This window comes from Macrobrachium rosenbergii, unplaced genomic scaffold (assembly GCF_040412425.1).
Source record: "Macrobrachium rosenbergii isolate ZJJX-2024 unplaced genomic scaffold, ASM4041242v1 171, whole genome shotgun sequence".
Classification (NCBI taxonomy): Eukaryota; Metazoa; Arthropoda; class Malacostraca; order Decapoda; family Palaemonidae; genus Macrobrachium; species Macrobrachium rosenbergii.
Window position 1 is genome coordinate 1,749,933 of NW_027100729.1, and position 16,147 is coordinate 1,766,079.

The window sequence follows — 16,147 nt, forward strand, 5'->3', positions numbered from 1 at the left end:
TTTTACCAGGACAGCGCCTAAAAACAAAAACAAAAAGAAAGTCGAGCAGCAGTCGGGCAGAAAAGCGCAGCAGACGTCCTCACATGATGGCAGCCGAAGCAAAGTGGAATGCAGACCGATGAGTGGGTGGGGCTTCCCCCCTACTGTTAGTAGTTAACAAATTTGTTTGAAAGTTAATGGCCATTCCAGCTTGCAATTGCAAGCAAAAACCTGGCAACTGAGCTTGTCTGCCTTTACGAAGGTGAAGCCACCCATGAGGGACCAGCTTCTCCAAGGACGACAGGTGATCAAGAATGACTTGCCACTGCTGAGCTGGTTGTTCCTGTCCAGACAGGAAAAACTGCACTGCTTCTCTGAACTTGCTGACACACGAGTCTGAGGTGAAGACTCTCACTGCGGCTGTACCTATCAGCATGCCCACATACTTTACCCTCGCTTGGGTGTGAGACCAGACCTCTTGAAATTGATCGCTACCCCCAGGTACTGACAAAATTCAAGACGTCAGTCTCTGTCCTGGAGCAACTGTGACCAAGAGCTTGCCAGAACTAGCCACTCGTCGAGATACCTCAGAAGACATATCCCTTGTGAATGGGCCCAAGCTGAGACAAGAGTGAACACTCAGGTGAACACCTGGGGAGCTGTTGAGAGCCCAAAACAAAGTGCCTTGAATTGGAACACTGTCTCCCCAAGGGTAAAGCGGAGGTAGTTGTGAGAGGACTGGTGGATGGGTATTTAAAAATTCACATCCTTTAGGTCTCCTTTCTGCATTGGAGAGATGGGTCCTTTCAAAGAAAATGAAGGCTATTTAATAGAGGTCTGAGAACCTGAGATTCATGGAAGATGCACAAGAGGATCAATTCAAGGATGAAGTAGTGAAGGAGATACATGATGCACAGAGGGTGAAAAACAGACTGTGATCTAAAAAATCTTGATGGTCTGGACAAGAAATGAGAAGCAGTGGCATAGAAACAGCATAAACGGACAAAGCAGAAGAGGGAACAGCAAGAAGGCTCTTTGCTATCAAGGAGAAAAACCATAAATGAAGGCCTCCACCAAATTCCAATTCACAGAGAACTCAAATAACAATAAAATCACAGTTTTTAAAAGTAAATTGTATTTTTCCTTACTATACAAACCTGAGGTCCTTTACATTAAGAGTTACTTTCAGCGAAGCTGGAAATGGCCATTGGACTTTCAAACAAGGCGGTTAGGCAGTTAACTACAGTCTACTAGGCAGGAATCCCGCCCGCCTGAACGTAAACATTCCAAATTGCCTTTTGGCTCAGATGTCAGATTGATGGGTGGCATGAGATGGGTATATAAATGTAATGTAAAAGACATCAGGTTTTTATAGTTAGGAAAAATACAATTACTTTAAAAAACTGTGAGTTGTTCCTACAATATACAAACTTTTGGTCCTTTACATTAGGAAGACTCACTGGTTGGAGGGAGGAATCTGAGTGAGTCTCTATGAACTGACTGGAGTTCACCACACCTGGCACTCTCTTCCTGGTCAGTAGGGCAAGACAGGGAAGCCTGCCTCTGATCAATCGATCGGGATAGAAGAACGGTGGGATCAATTGTCAGACTTCTGGGCCCCCTCCAGTGAAGGAGGAATCATAACCTTGTAAGAGAGTAAGCCAGGATGAACCTAAAAGTTGGGGACAATAAGGTAAATACAAGCATTGAGGGTGAGAGGGAAGGAGAAGGAGAGGCCAGTCACTCCCACATTCATTCTTGGATCCACAACTGAACATCTTAGGTGAGATGCAACCCTGTCCTGTTACAGGAGCCGGGTAGCCACACAACTTGTTGAGCAGCCACCACAAGTCCCAAGGAAAAAGTGCCCAAGGACTTGTGGGCAATGTCCTGAAGGTAGAAAGAGGTGAAAGTGGTCTGACAAGACCACACTCCTGCTTTCAGTACCTGAGGAACTGACATATTCTTCTGGAGTGCAAGGGATGGACCAATGCCCCTGACTTCGTGAGCTCTCTGGCAGAAGGTCTCGGCGTCGTCTTCACCAGCAGCACAGCACGCTCTCCTGATCATCTCACGAAGCCACAAAGAAATCATGTTCTTGGACATTTCTTTCTTGGACGAGCCAGTGCTAACGAAGGGTCGTTGACACTCAGGCAGGAGACGGTGAGTCTTCTTCAGATGGTGGGGCAGCACTCTAATGGGACATAGTAGCATCTTGTCTGGGTCATTACCTATGAAGTCCTCCGAGTCTTCGCTACGAAATCCGGGATGGAACCGAGTGTGACCGAGCCCCATCCCCTCGAGTGTTTAACATTGAAAGAAAGTCTACGAAGTCCTCCAACTCTCTTTGCCAATGCCAGGGCAAGCAGGAAGACAGTCTTGAGGGTCAGATTCCTGTCTGACGACTATCGTACAGGCTCACACGGTGTAAGCGCCTGCTCTACAAGAAATAAAATGGAAAATAAGCAAAAAAGAAAACTTTTTAAAAATTATTGGAACGATGCTGAGCTCAACAAGCAGATCAATCTTTGAGGGCTGTCGTTAGTATGTGGGCAGATTATCATTATATCTTCAAAAGGATGTTCAAGACCTTTCAAAGCTTCTCATTAGTAGCAAAATCTCGAAGGAGGATGAAATGTCTACCCCTTTTAGCCACAAGACTAGAGCGACAGCAGCTCTGTAGCCCTTTACGGCTGAAACAGAGAGAAGCTTCTCTCAGCGAAGGAAGACGAGGAAGTTCGCCACCTGCTGAACAGAAGCTCTGACCGGAGAGAGACCCCATCCATGACACCAACCACAGAAGACAGACCACTTTCCCTGGTATACCACTGCAGAGGACTGTCTGAGGTATCCAGCCATCTCTGTTGCTGCACGGCACGAAAAGCCTCTCGCTTGCAAGAGATGATGGATGACCGCCAGCCATGAAGACACAGGAACAGTGAAAAATACCGCGAATGGACGAATTTTCCACAAATAATGTGTATATACGTTCCATAGAGAAATCCGCGATAGGTGAATCAGTGAATTGTGAGAACGCAAACATGGGGGGTTTACTGCACACCAGATTCAAAACAAAAAAAGAAAGATCCCACCAGGAAAAAACAGCACAACGACAGTCAGGGCAGAGAGCAAAGAAACACACGTCTGCACAATCACAGCGGCTGAAAGCAAACTGGAATGTTTACGTCCGGGCGGGCAGGACTCCTGCCTAGCGGACGGTAGTTAACTGCCTAACCACCTTGTTTGGAAGTTCAACGGCCGTTTCCAGCTCCGCTGAAAGTAATTCCTAATGTAAAGGACCGCTGGTTTGTATATTGTGGAGGAACAAATACCTTATGCCTTATCAATTTGTTCAACATTTTCATTGCCACTCATTCGCTATTGACACCAGGACCAATACCTAGAGATTTTATTACATGGACAACATAAGAACTCTCTGGAAGTATAAAATGATGCCCAAGGAAAATGTTTATGCAATATTTCGTATGTAGAAGACTAGGTTTTAGCAGACCCTGGCCCCATTTAACTCTATCAGTTACTATGCCTTGGCAGGCCCCATCTACCCAAGAGCTACATCTGCGAAAATCAATATTATACTTCGCACATTGTCTGAGAAATTACTAATCAAAATACGACACTCATTCTGCTGTCATTTTAAATCAGATTAGTTGTACTTTTTGGTGTGTTAACATTTAAAACAAAGGTTCAAAGTAAACAAGCAGAAAACTACCAAAAACTTCAGTCAGCGCATCATGAATAACTCACAGACTGGGTTTTGAACAAAGCGATTTGTGTCATTAAGTGATTAAAGATTCAATATAGCTTATATTAAATACTACATATAATTTATGGACATTCTCTCTTACTGCAATTACTACTTCACTTTTATGTCACTTACCTAGACTATGTCATTGAGGAAAATTAGCATGATACTGAAGAAAACATGTTTCTTTGCAGATTATCAGTGATCATCCGTAACAACAGAGGTTATCTGTGGCAGAGATGTGATCTCCATTAGCATATAAAAGTTTTCTATACATAATATACTACCAAGGATATTGTACACTAATCTCTTGCAGATTCAATACAAATGTTAGACTAACGCAGGGCAAAACATGCATGAAAAAATGTCATTTTCCCATTCCTGTCTTCTGTGTCCCTGTATGAACCTGCAAACACAAGTTCTGTACAGGTTCAATTTTGGTACTGTTAATGTTCTGGATACTTCCACATCAATATGAACTAAAAATATGTCATTTTGAAATTTGCTACTTTCATGTAAACATTTCAAAATAAAAAAGTATTGCAGAACTAGTCTAAAGCTTTATTTGCAATGGTTTACATATAAACCACGTAAAAAATAAGGTACAAAAATCTTGCAATGTCTTATGCATAAATCTATGGAAGAGATACAAGTAGCATTCTATGTTTAGTTATAATGGACTACAAAACCAAAACTTGTCCATTCACAACTTTTATCATTTAGTTGTTTAACCAGGCCACTCAGTCAAAATATTTGACTCTCATGGGACTAGTCTAAAAGATTCATCTGTTTCCAAAACTCGACATTTGCTGTTGAAATTTTGACATTCACATTAAAGATGCCCAACTGTCAGTGTTGACCTGCTTTCTTTTAATACACAGACTGGGTCATGTGGACCTTTCAAGTATACACAGGTTATACATGTGGGGCAAATTTGATAAAGATTAAATGACATTGCAAACCTTTTTTTATACGAAAACGATTCAACCACGGGTTGGATCTGCTTTTTGTTGTCAGGTTCAATATTCCATAAACCCCGACATTCAAGATAATGGGTCTACAGTATGTGATGTTAAATGACCACTAACTGAAATGGTTATGTCTGACTTGGTTAAAGAAATTGTATACTGCACATTCAGTTTTGGAGGTAGCTAAAACTAATTCAGAACAAACGGCAGCATTATAAAAGGCTAATCATTTCTGTTTCCTGTCTCTCTGAGGTAGACATTTAGGCCAAATTATACATCCTTGTAACACACTGTGGATCTATCAGAACACTGCCCGGGAGAAACCAAAAGGTGTCCTCCATGATCACCGCCTCTCGTTGCGGAAGAGAATACCCTTCACGGCAAGGACAGGCAAAGAGGGATCCCAGTCCAGACAATTCAGAGTCACAACAACCTGCAGTCAGCAAGACCCTCCAAGGCAAGAAGAACCGTACTCTGTCAAGGCAGGGAAGGAGCATGGAGTCTCGACCTGAATGAACTTCTTGTCCGAAGAAAAAGTATTCATCTGGTCGAGAATGCTCTCGCAAGCAAGGACTGCAGCGACCCCATCGAAACTCTTGGCCCCTTCAGGAACTGTGAGGTTACAAGCAATGAAGATATTCCTTGGGGAAGCCATGGTCCTGTCCCGGATATCCTCATGCTGACGAACTGGCGTGAAATTCTTTGAGAAACGAGGGAGATTGCAACTTGCAGAGAACACCCCAATGCTTCCGAAGTGAGAAGCTCTTGTGCCTCTCTCCCTGGAGGGAAACCTTGACAGATCCCAAGAACCCTCCTTGGCTGCCTGCTTGTACTATGAGATGATCGGAGAACCGATCTCAAAAGCATATCCCGGCTGCCAAACTCTGAAGAAAGACAAATTTATCGGAGTTCTCTCTCTGTTCATCTCGCACCTCTTGGAACAACCGAGAGGAAAGAGAACCTACCTATCCTGCCAATAAGACCAGCAGGAGAGGCAGAACGTGAGCGATAATCAACCCAAGGTGATGACTGCAGCATGAGGAAAGAAGAGCGCTTGTGCCGTGGCAAAAGTGCTTTCCCGGGAAGTGCAGAAAGTTCACTCAAACAGTATCGAGACCCTGATTCGGAGGAACCGAGCAGGGCCGAGTTGCGCCATTCCAAACACAGCCAATCGCATGGACATGATCTGGACTGGGAGGCATGGGGGGGCGAGCCGAGCCAGTCATGTACAGTATACATAATCAGGGGCTGGGCGGGGCGAGACAAGCAGAGCCAGTCACAAGAATGCAATCAGGAGCTGGGTGGGGCAAGTAAGTCGTGCTAAGCCGAGCCACGCAATCGGAAGCTGGGCAGAGCGGAACTCGTCTGCCGTGAGCTAGCACTGACTTCCTGAACTCTAAACTCCTTCAAGGCTGAAGCCCCTCAAGAAGAAGGTTTAAAGGAGGATTCTGTGTCTGCTATCCTGCGTGCTTGAACCCTAAGGTCCAAGACACGAGGATGAAACCTGGCCAAGCAACCGAAGTAGCTGGCAGGCAGTGTTGAGACACCCAGGTGCTGAGACACCCAGGTACTGAGACACCCAGGCACTGAGACACCCCGGTGTCTTGGCGCTTTCTTTTGTCCTGTACCTCTTGCCAGGAAAGCGCTCGTGATTCAGAGAATATGAGCACCCTATGACTCTCCCAAATCTTGAAAAACAATCATCAGGAGCGGTTCCCTTTGGCTTCGCAAGAAATTGAAATGAGCTACGCACAGAACCAGTCTTTGACGTAGACTTCTAAGACTGGCAGTGAGGGCGCGGCCTCTTGCGCTCTCATGGCCCCTGAAACGTGAGACTCCAGAGGAGAACGCGAGTCAGTTCCCACCCAAGGGTGGAAAGAGGCAACAAAAGAAAAATGCCTCCCAGGAGAGAGGCAGTCCCATAGAAGTCCCACAGGGCTCCCAAAGGGAACCTCTTCCCTGCTTCCTCAGGTGTTCAAACTGATAGGATCAAGACATCAGGTTGGGAACCTGACCGAGCACTGGTAAGCACCCAGGGAGCGCTTCTAGTGCTGGCAGGATGAGCCGAGACGCCTGGGTGCCTCGGCCCTTTCTCTTGCGCTGCTCCCAAACTGGGCCAGGGAGAGTACTCTCCAGCCAGATGGGGATACTTGATATTCCACAGAATTCCGAGCACTTGGAGCAACTCGTAAACAAGCGCCTGAAGCAGCACCCATCTTAGAGGTGGAATCTATAGGACTGGTAACGGGAGCACAAACTGAGGTCTGCGGCTCCCAAAACACAAAACCCAGGGGTGTGTGAATTGGTTCCAGAACCAAAGGTCGAGAAGAGCTGACGAGAGACCCAATGCCTCCTCGGAAGGAGGCAATCCCTAGATGCCCAATTAAGGACTTCAAGGGGGAAGAAGCAGCCTTCCTCTCCTCCAGCTGACGGAGGCCTATCCGGGTTACCGGGACCCCCTCGAACATCGTGAGAGGAAAAGAAGAAGCAGCAGAAGACAAAGTCAAAGATGAAGAAGAAGACGGCGGCTACCTCCCACAAGGCAACTTCCTTTACTTTCACTCTGACATCTTCTACAGGATGGTAGACATGAAACATCGGAAACTAGAGGAGCACCTAAGCAGGGTCACAAAAGAAGCAGCCCAGGACACGACCACCAGGAGAAAAAGTAGATGCAATCAGGACAGCTGATACAGGAGCTACAGGAGTGGTCTGGTAGGCAGGAGCTACAACAACGGCCAGGAATACCACAGGAACGCCACCAGTGGTGACAGGAGCAATCAGGGCAGCTGTGGCAAGAGACCAAAATGAGCTGCCCAGAGACTTGTCGCTGAGTCAACGGGAGCAGTAAAACAGGAAGCACAGCAGGAGTATATGGGACTACAGATACATCAGAGGCAGTGCCATAGCATACATGAGAGCCAGCAAATAATAGCGACCGATCCAATCGATGGGACACAGAGTTGGAGCGACACCGACATGGACCTACGCTATCCCAACCAGGTACTGTGGTTGATCCCGAAGCAAAACACTGTATGAATGTTGGGATTCATTCAGGCTAAGATATCTCATACTGAGATATCTAGCCAAACACTGCTGTGCCTACGATGCTCACTGTCAACCTGAAAGAAAAAACAAAGATGATTAGTAGTGGGAGGCTCCTCTCGCTCCGAGGGCAAATACCCTGAGAAGCAAGAGGTCGCCCAACCCCGCCCCCCCATGATCTTCGCCCGTGGCAAGCGAAGAGGCGAAGGAGAGAGAGAGAGAAAGAAGTTAGGGAGAGAAACAATGACGACAGAGAGGCGGCCAAGGGTGCTGTGGAAGCAAACTTACCGACGACGCCCAGCAACCCTCCTCCCAGTTGTCCCCGGAACCACTCCACAAGTAGGCAGCAAGAGCAACCAGTCACGCCCTAGTACACGGAGGACAAGAGCCCAAAGAAGGGGAGCGAACTTGTTACGTCCCAGTCTAAGTCTCGAACGTACAGGGGAAAGCATCAATATATAATGGGCTACAGGAAGAGCAGCATTACCATTGGTTACACCACTACAAAATTAAGCCCCTGGCCGCCACACCCCAGACAGATCCTGGGGACCTATACGAGGCTATCACAAATTTAAGGTTTGAATATTAATGAATATTAAATGCATATAATCTATACACAAAAAAGAGAAAGATCCCACCATGATAAATAAGAATTCAACGACAGTCAGGCAAAGAGATCCGAAAACATGTCTGCAACGCATGACGGCCGAAAGCAAACTGGAATGTTTACATCCAGGCAGGCAGGTATCCCTGCCTACCTGATGGTAGTTACTGCCTAACCACCTTGTTCAAGAGTTTAACGGCCGTGTCCAACTTCCCCATAAGCAATTCCTAATGTAAAGGACCGATGGTTTGTATATCGTGAAGAAAAACAATCAAGCTTCCAAAGAATATGGTGTTCATTAGGAAGAAGCAAAACGAGGTAAAGGGAAATACAGAAAGAAAAGACCCCACTTATTATAAAAGAAAAAAATTAATATATCAATAAATATAAGAAAATTTATTAAAACGCAAGAAAAGTATTAGGGTAGTAAAGTACTGCATTTTAGCTTGAACTTCTGAAGTTCTGCACGACATCCACCAGTAGTGTGAGGAATAAAGGACCTCTGGAAATGAGAAGTCCGACAGTGAGGCACATTTACCGCACATTGGTGCTGCTGTTCAGCGAATCTGGTTGCTCTCTCTCGGCAGATAAAGGGGATCAGGGATCAACTGTGAATGTGAAAGATCTCTGTTGAAATACAACTTATGAAAAAATGACAAGCAAGAGACCATCAGTCAATGTTCCAAGTCATAACTACTGCTATTAGGAAACAGAAACCTACCACCATGAAGAACTCTACCTAAATGAGATAAATCGCTGTTATAAATATATGAGGCCTTACGAGCAAGACCTACCTTTCATGCTTCAAAATCAAAGTTCTATTTGTAGCGCTGCGAGACTCAACAAAAATGGTGTAATTTTCATTTAAACGATTTTGTCTCCATGCGGTGAATTTGCTGTTTGTCATGGTAGGCTCATCTACATGGCTGGTCATTTGTCCTAAATTTGATGACCTTTCTAGGGACATATCTTATTAAAATAGCCATCAGCATTTCATTTAACTTCTTGGGATCAGGATCTAATATAGTAACTGAAACACTGTATTAAGTGCCTGACAACCTTCAATAATGCGATCTCAATTGGCTCTGGATTTCAGCCACATCATTTTTCCAATTGTGGAGTTAGGAAAATACTGATTGACAGATATGTCCATCTCAATGGTGCAATGATCAGAAGTGCCTATATATTCACAGACCTTGGACTTGACAATAGCTGGAACATCTCTGAATATGAGGTCTAATCTATTACCAGAAATGTGCGTGGGTTCCCCAATTACCTGGACAAAATAGGAGGATACGCAGACCTCAAGAGCAGGCCAGCCACGCTGATATGTGCATTACAGTCTCCACAAATGAAGAATGAAGATTTTGAATCCTGTGACTGAGCCATACCATTGTAATCCATTCCAAAAGGCAGTCACATACAGAATCGTCGATATTTGGATTGCGGTAAACAGCAAATACGTATATAAACACTGTAGAATTTACTGAAAATTTTAAAACATAGAACTTCATGGCAACTGCACTCCAAATTTTTCTGATGATAAATAGGTCAACTGGATTTAGAGAATACAGCCACACCTTGTGCATGTGGGATGTTACAACGATAAATAAAATCAGGGCCATCAAACCCCTGGATCAAAAACTCAACCTTTGACTTGTTACTACTTTTACTACTTACAGGAGACTCAGATAAAAACATCTGGAGATCAAAAAAATTTGACCTTAACCCCTAATAAGCCACAAATATTTGAGTAAAGTACTTTGCAATTTTTCTTACTATAATGAGTACCAGGGCCTGGATTCAGATCAATGTCTCCCAAAGAATTAAAATTAACAACATAAAATCATTATCAAACCTAATAAATAGACTCATACCAAAAGTAACATTGTAAAAATCAACAGAACAAATAAACAACAATACCGTCAACAACAACAGTATTTACATTAATTATTTACAAAAACTCTGTAAAGAGTAAAAATAAATGTCACCATACGTAATTGGAAAAAAAAATGCCAGAAGCAACTGGTTTGCCACAACTGATGGAGGACAGTCAGGATGGAGTTAGAAAGACACTTTTTGAAAAAACAGGAAAGTGGAAAAAAGGAGGATAAATGCGTGATTGTACTCTCAGGTAGTATTAACCCAGTATGTACTGTATCCAGAGATCACAGTATTATATACATCCATTTGTATATAATACTTTGATCCTTGAGGGGCTAGTGCTAAACACGGCATCCCAAGGAGCTTCTGCCACGTCTAGTACTAGCACCCTGGAGTGGGTGACGCATAAAGGTGGATGCATACAGGGTTAATACCCCCTCATGCAAGGGAACTCAAACCCAAGACGATGGAAGGCCACTGTATAATGGCTAAGGCACAGTCCAAGACAGGAGAACTCGCACGTAATAAGAAACAACAAAATCTGGTGAAAGAAGTAATTTTCACTACAGTTATCTCATAGCATAAATCCTCCTCTACTCTCGCCTTTTGATCAACTGAAAAAATAACCTGGGCCATAGGGATGGAGCCTAACCTAGCCTAAAGGGGTACAGCCTACCTAGGCTTTACGGTTACGGATTAGGTTGCCGTAAATTTTTTGTGAAATCATACATAAATCATAAATTATCATTTACTCAAAGTCTTAAGCTACACTAGGCCAGGCTACAGTCTACAGGCTTTATGTACCTTACAGTAATGAGACCCTATAAAAACCTATAGCATAAACTTACCATTAGCCTATCAGTAAATCATTACGATATAAAATATCATTCATTTAGACAGTCTTACGTTACAGTTGCCCAGGCTAAGCTACAGCCCACAGTCTACAGTCTAGCCTATACAAGGAAGACCCTTTAGAAGGCTGTATCTTATAGCCTAGAATTACCATAAGTCTTTAAATCATTAAAATATCATCCATTTAGACTACAGCTGTCCAGAGTACAGTCTTTACAGTCTACAGTCCATACAGTTGACCTGTAGCCTACCGTAAGCAGACCCTATACAAGAATATTACCATGAAAATATCATCCATTCAGACAGTCTTGGGCTCCAGTAGCCCAGTCTAGAGTCTATACAGGCTACAGTCTATATTTAGTCCACAACCTACAGTCTATAAAGTCTAACTATAACCAGACACTTTACAAGCTTTGGATACAATAGCCACGTCTATAGTCTATATATTCAATATACAGACTAGGCTATAGAGTTGAAATGCCTACAGTCTATAACCTGTAACCTTCTGCAACCACACCCCTTACAAGCTTTGGCCCTGTCTATACAGTCTATAGTCAATATACAGTCTATATGCAGTCTTTAACCTGTAACTCACCGAAGCAGAGATGTCCCTACAAGCTTAGGCTGCACCAGCCCTTCTATGCAGTCTATAGTCAACATACAGGCTATACTGAATAGTTACTCTATATATATAATCTAAACACAGTCTATAACACGTACTGTCTCACCGTATTAATGAAGAGGGGAAGGACAGAAGATTCAACAGACACTCGAGTGCAGGACGGCAGTCAATGCCATGGAAGGCTCTTTTGTTTACATGTTTCGGCGTCTTCTACTCGACGGTGTTTAGGTTTGTGGTTCTGGTTTGGAAGTGGTTTCGGCCCTTTCGCTTTGTTATCAGTCAGCTGGGGCAGAATTGTAAGTGATCAGTGGGAAAATAATTATTAACATATAATTTATTAACAACTTGGATAATTTAATGGTAATTAAGGCAAATAATGGATTCGGTTGAGGGAGGTTTGTTTACGTTTTGGTCGTCGTCTGCTAAACTGTTTTCGGTTGCGGTTAAGTTTGAATCGATTCTGATTTAATGTCATGCAAAATTGGGCTAATTATACATTAGTGGAAAAATCATTAAAGCCGTAGGTAATCTGTTTAATTAGGAGATAATTAGGATAAATGGCGTTGGTTTGTAGACATTATTAGGCGTCGTCTACCAGACACCGTTTTCGTTTGTTTGTGGTTCTGGTTTGAACTGATTTTAGGATATAAACGAAAAATGGATAATTGTATATAATTAGCGGATCATAAATGAAAAATATAGACGATTTACTTAATTATGAGATTATTAGAGTTAATAATATTAATGATAATGGGAAATAGGCTTCCATTTTAGGAGTCGTCTACTAAACATTGTTTTCATTTGTGGTTCTGGTTAGAATTTGAAGTTTTGAGATGAAATAAATTATAATGAAGAAAAATGACGTAATTAGCGGAAAGCAGATTAACAATTGAGGCAATTAGATTAGTTAATGGAAAATTAGGATCGTCATCATCTTTCTCTGCATCTTTTCCCTCTTCCATTTGGGGTCGAGGTTTCCGACACCTTTCTTTCCCCACCTGGGTCTTCGGTCAGACACATCGTCCTCTGACTGTGATTGTTGGTCTCTCAGTTCATCTTTAACTACATCCATCCACCTTCTTTGCTTCTTCGGTCTTCCTCTCTCTCTCTCTTCCACCAGGCACCTCCATCTGCATCACTCTCCTCCCTACTACAAACGTCTTATCCCTTCTCACCACATGGCCATACCACTGCAGTCTTCTTTCCTGGGCCTTCTTTGACAGTGCTACGATTTTAGTAGTTCCTCTTGTTCTTTCATTCTTGATCCTCTCCATTTTTGTCACTCCACACATCCATCTGAGCATTTTCATCTCTACCGCATCCAATTTCTTCTTTTGCACTCTCTCTACCGCCCATGTTTCTGCTCCATATATCGAAGCTGGTCTCACTAATCTCTTATACTGTAAACTCTTCCTTTACCCTTTAAGTTGATTCAGCGGTCACTCAAGACCCCTGACGTCTTTCTCCAAATCTCCCATCCTGCACTGTGTCATTGCTACATCCAAATTTCCATCACCAGCTCCTGCTGAACCAAGATATCTAAATTTCTCTACTTGGTTCAACCTTGTTCCTTCCATACTCATCTCGGAGTCTTGATCTTCGTTGAACCTTAAATATTCAGTCTTCTTTCTGCTGATCTTTAATCCTCTGTCTTCCAGTACTTTCTTCCATTGCTCTAGTTTTGACTTCCCTACCCCTTTGTTGGTGTTGCAAATCATGATGTCATCAGCAAACAGCATGCACCAGGGGGATTGATGTCTTATTCCTTGAGATAACACATCCATAATCAGGTCAAATGATACAGAGTTGAAGCAGATCCCTGATGTAAACCAACTCTTACTGGTATCCATTCAGTTAAGCCAACACTGCTTCTAACCTGCATTTTTGCTCCTTCATACATATCTTGGACCAACCTCGCATACTTCTCTGGTGTTCCCTTTGCTCGCATGCACCTCCAAACCTCTTGGCCCAGTGGGACTCTGTCCTGTGCCTTTTCCAGATCTATGAATACTATGTGTAGTCCTTTCTGCTTTTCCCTTTGATGCTTTTCCATCATCGGAGGGCAGACACTGCATCTGTTGTTCCTCTTCCTGGCATGAAGCCAAAGTGTTCTTCACCTACAGATGGTTCTTCCCTAATTCTTTGATCCATTATTCTTTCCCAGATTTTCATGGTGTGAGACATTAGCTTTATTCCTCTGTAGTCTGCACAATCCTGGATGTCAACCTTCTCTTTACAGATAATCCTGGATGTCACCCTTCTCTTTCTAGATAATCCTGGATGTCACCCTTCTCTTTATAGATGATCCTGGATGTCACCCTTCTCTTTATGGATAATCCTGGATATCACCCTTCTCTTTCTAGATAATCCTGGATGTCACCCTTCTCTTTCTAGATAGGCACAATAAAGCTTTCTCTCCGTTCCTTTGGTGTCTTTTCCTGACTGTACATTTCTTTGCTGGGTCCCACACCATGTCTCCTTTCCTTCTTCTCCCAGGCTCTTCCTCCACACCTCTGCTGCAGCAACTCCATCTGGTCCTGTTTCTTTGCCATTTTTCATCTTCTTTTGTGCCTTCTTTACTTAGCCCCCAACCCCCCTTCTCTCTCTCTCTCTCTCTCTCTCTCTCTCTCTCTCTATATATATATATATATATATATGACCATGAGTATTCACGGTCAAATCTTGGTTAATTAAAGTCCTCAGAAGCATTAAGGGAAACAGACAGACCTCTGCCTTTGTACACACTGCTCTTACCTGACTTTGCAATTTTTGCTTACTGTGTCTGCAGATATTTTGGCCACTTATTTCACAAGATGAAATGTGAAAACTTTCTAACACTGTATAGCATCTGTATTTGCAGGTTAATCTGGCCTCATGACAGCACAGGCTCTTGTTCTTAAATCTGCCTGTAATTTGTAGAGCAAGCCATAGGTCCTATACAGGTGATTGAGAGGTTTATGCTGTTGCAACAATGTCTGAAATTGCTGGTGGATATTACTCCTGCACTGACAGAGAGAGAGACAGAGAGAGAGAGAATTGAATGGATTATAGAGTTTAGGCCAAGGAAGGTTTGAAAGGTGTAACAGGAGGAGAAACCCAGAGGTCTAGCAGTTGCAACATCCCAGATGTCCAACAAGCTACAGGTGTGGGATTCCTTCCTCAGCTCTTCCAGACCAGGGAGGTATTCCCGGCTGGGCAGAACCAACCAGTCGGTTCAGAGAATTGCCCAGACTCCCCCACCAATAGGTAAGTCCCCTATGTAAAGAACGAAGGCTTCTATTTGCGTAGGAACAAAAAAGGGATTTTGACAAAGGAAAAATCTATTTCTGAGGGAGGCCCTGTGTCACCCGGTGAAATTCCTTACTAACACGAATTTCTAGGTATAAATATTGCTAAATATACCAGAGAAAAATGCTATCAGGAATGCTGGGGTTACTACCCCCAGATCGAGCATCTATAATGAAAATAGATGTCGGTATGGGAAAGGGTGAGTGACGTTATCACTGCCACAGAACACACTCTGAAGACATCCCAATGACAAAACCCCCGGAAGAGCGGAGAGCCGACCCAGCTCCCTCACTCACCCGCCCGCCCGACGGCGACCCCAGCGCCATCTGAACTCATTCCAGGCTAGCCCCATCCCCAGGCTTGGTATGCCCGTGCAGAGGGGGAAAGCTAGGACCTGGGAGGGTCACCGGGTGACACAGGGCCTCCCTCAGAAATAGATTTTTCCTTTGTCAAAATCCCTTTTCTGAGCTCGTCCCTGTGTCACCCGGTGAAATCGTAACAGAGAATCATACCAAGACTGTGGAGATGTAAGAAAACAATTATTTAAGGTGATCATGCATAAAAACGCGTACTATAAGAAAATAAGTTTAATTATGTCTCATGAGTAATTCAGAACATCACAACAAAGGAAATTAGAAAAATAGTTAGGCTAAGCTTATGTAAACATACAATTTGACATGAAAATATAAAGTATGGCAAAAAACATGAGAGGAGGTACGAAATTAAGGAGTACAAAATTACAGAAGTACCTCAAGACTTAAACCTACAAAACAGCACACATCAAAAACATAATCACAATAAACATCAAAAAAGGGCCAACAATTTCAAGCATTATTTAAATTGAGGAGCCAGGCAGTGAGGTATGATTGGCCCAGGAAAACTGGTAGGGCAAATAAATGAGGCAGGCGGGCAGGGGGGGAAAGGATAAGGTAAAGGATAATTTTAAGGTGGGGGGATGACACTCCCAACAGCCACCGTGGGAAATTTCAGAGCTTCAAGTGTTTTCAAGTAGTGGCGTTTAAACACTAATGGAGATTTCCACCCGTGTATTTTGTTAATTCAGCAAAATCCATATTATGAAAATAATTGGTAGAGGTAGCTACCGCTCAGATATCATGAACCTTGGGAACTGAATCCGGGTT

At 43.5% G+C, this 16,147-nt stretch overlaps 3 protein-coding genes across 3 annotated transcripts in view; 1 reads left to right on the top strand and 2 right to left on the bottom strand.

The window, feature by feature from the left end:
• LOC136838170 (zinc finger protein 665-like) overlaps nucleotides 1–12,130 on the bottom strand; it is a 32,290-nt gene extending 20,160 nt beyond the window's left edge. The window contains exons 1-2 of the mRNA XM_067103045.1: nucleotides 11,824–12,130; nucleotides 3,878–3,970 (exon numbers count right to left, since the gene is read on the bottom strand). The gene's annotated coding sequence lies outside the window, so the exon portion shown is untranslated. The remainder of the gene's footprint in view (nucleotides 1–3,877; nucleotides 3,971–11,823) is intronic.
• LOC136838191 (uncharacterized) overlaps nucleotides 1–16,147 on the bottom strand; it is a 217,875-nt gene that overhangs the window by 176,266 nt on the left and 25,462 nt on the right. The gene's annotated exons all lie outside the window — the stretch shown is intronic.
• The window catches only part of LOC136838140 (zinc finger protein 585A-like), a 376,081-nt gene that overhangs the window by 127,319 nt on the left and 232,615 nt on the right, over nucleotides 1–16,147 (top strand). The window lies entirely within an intron of this gene.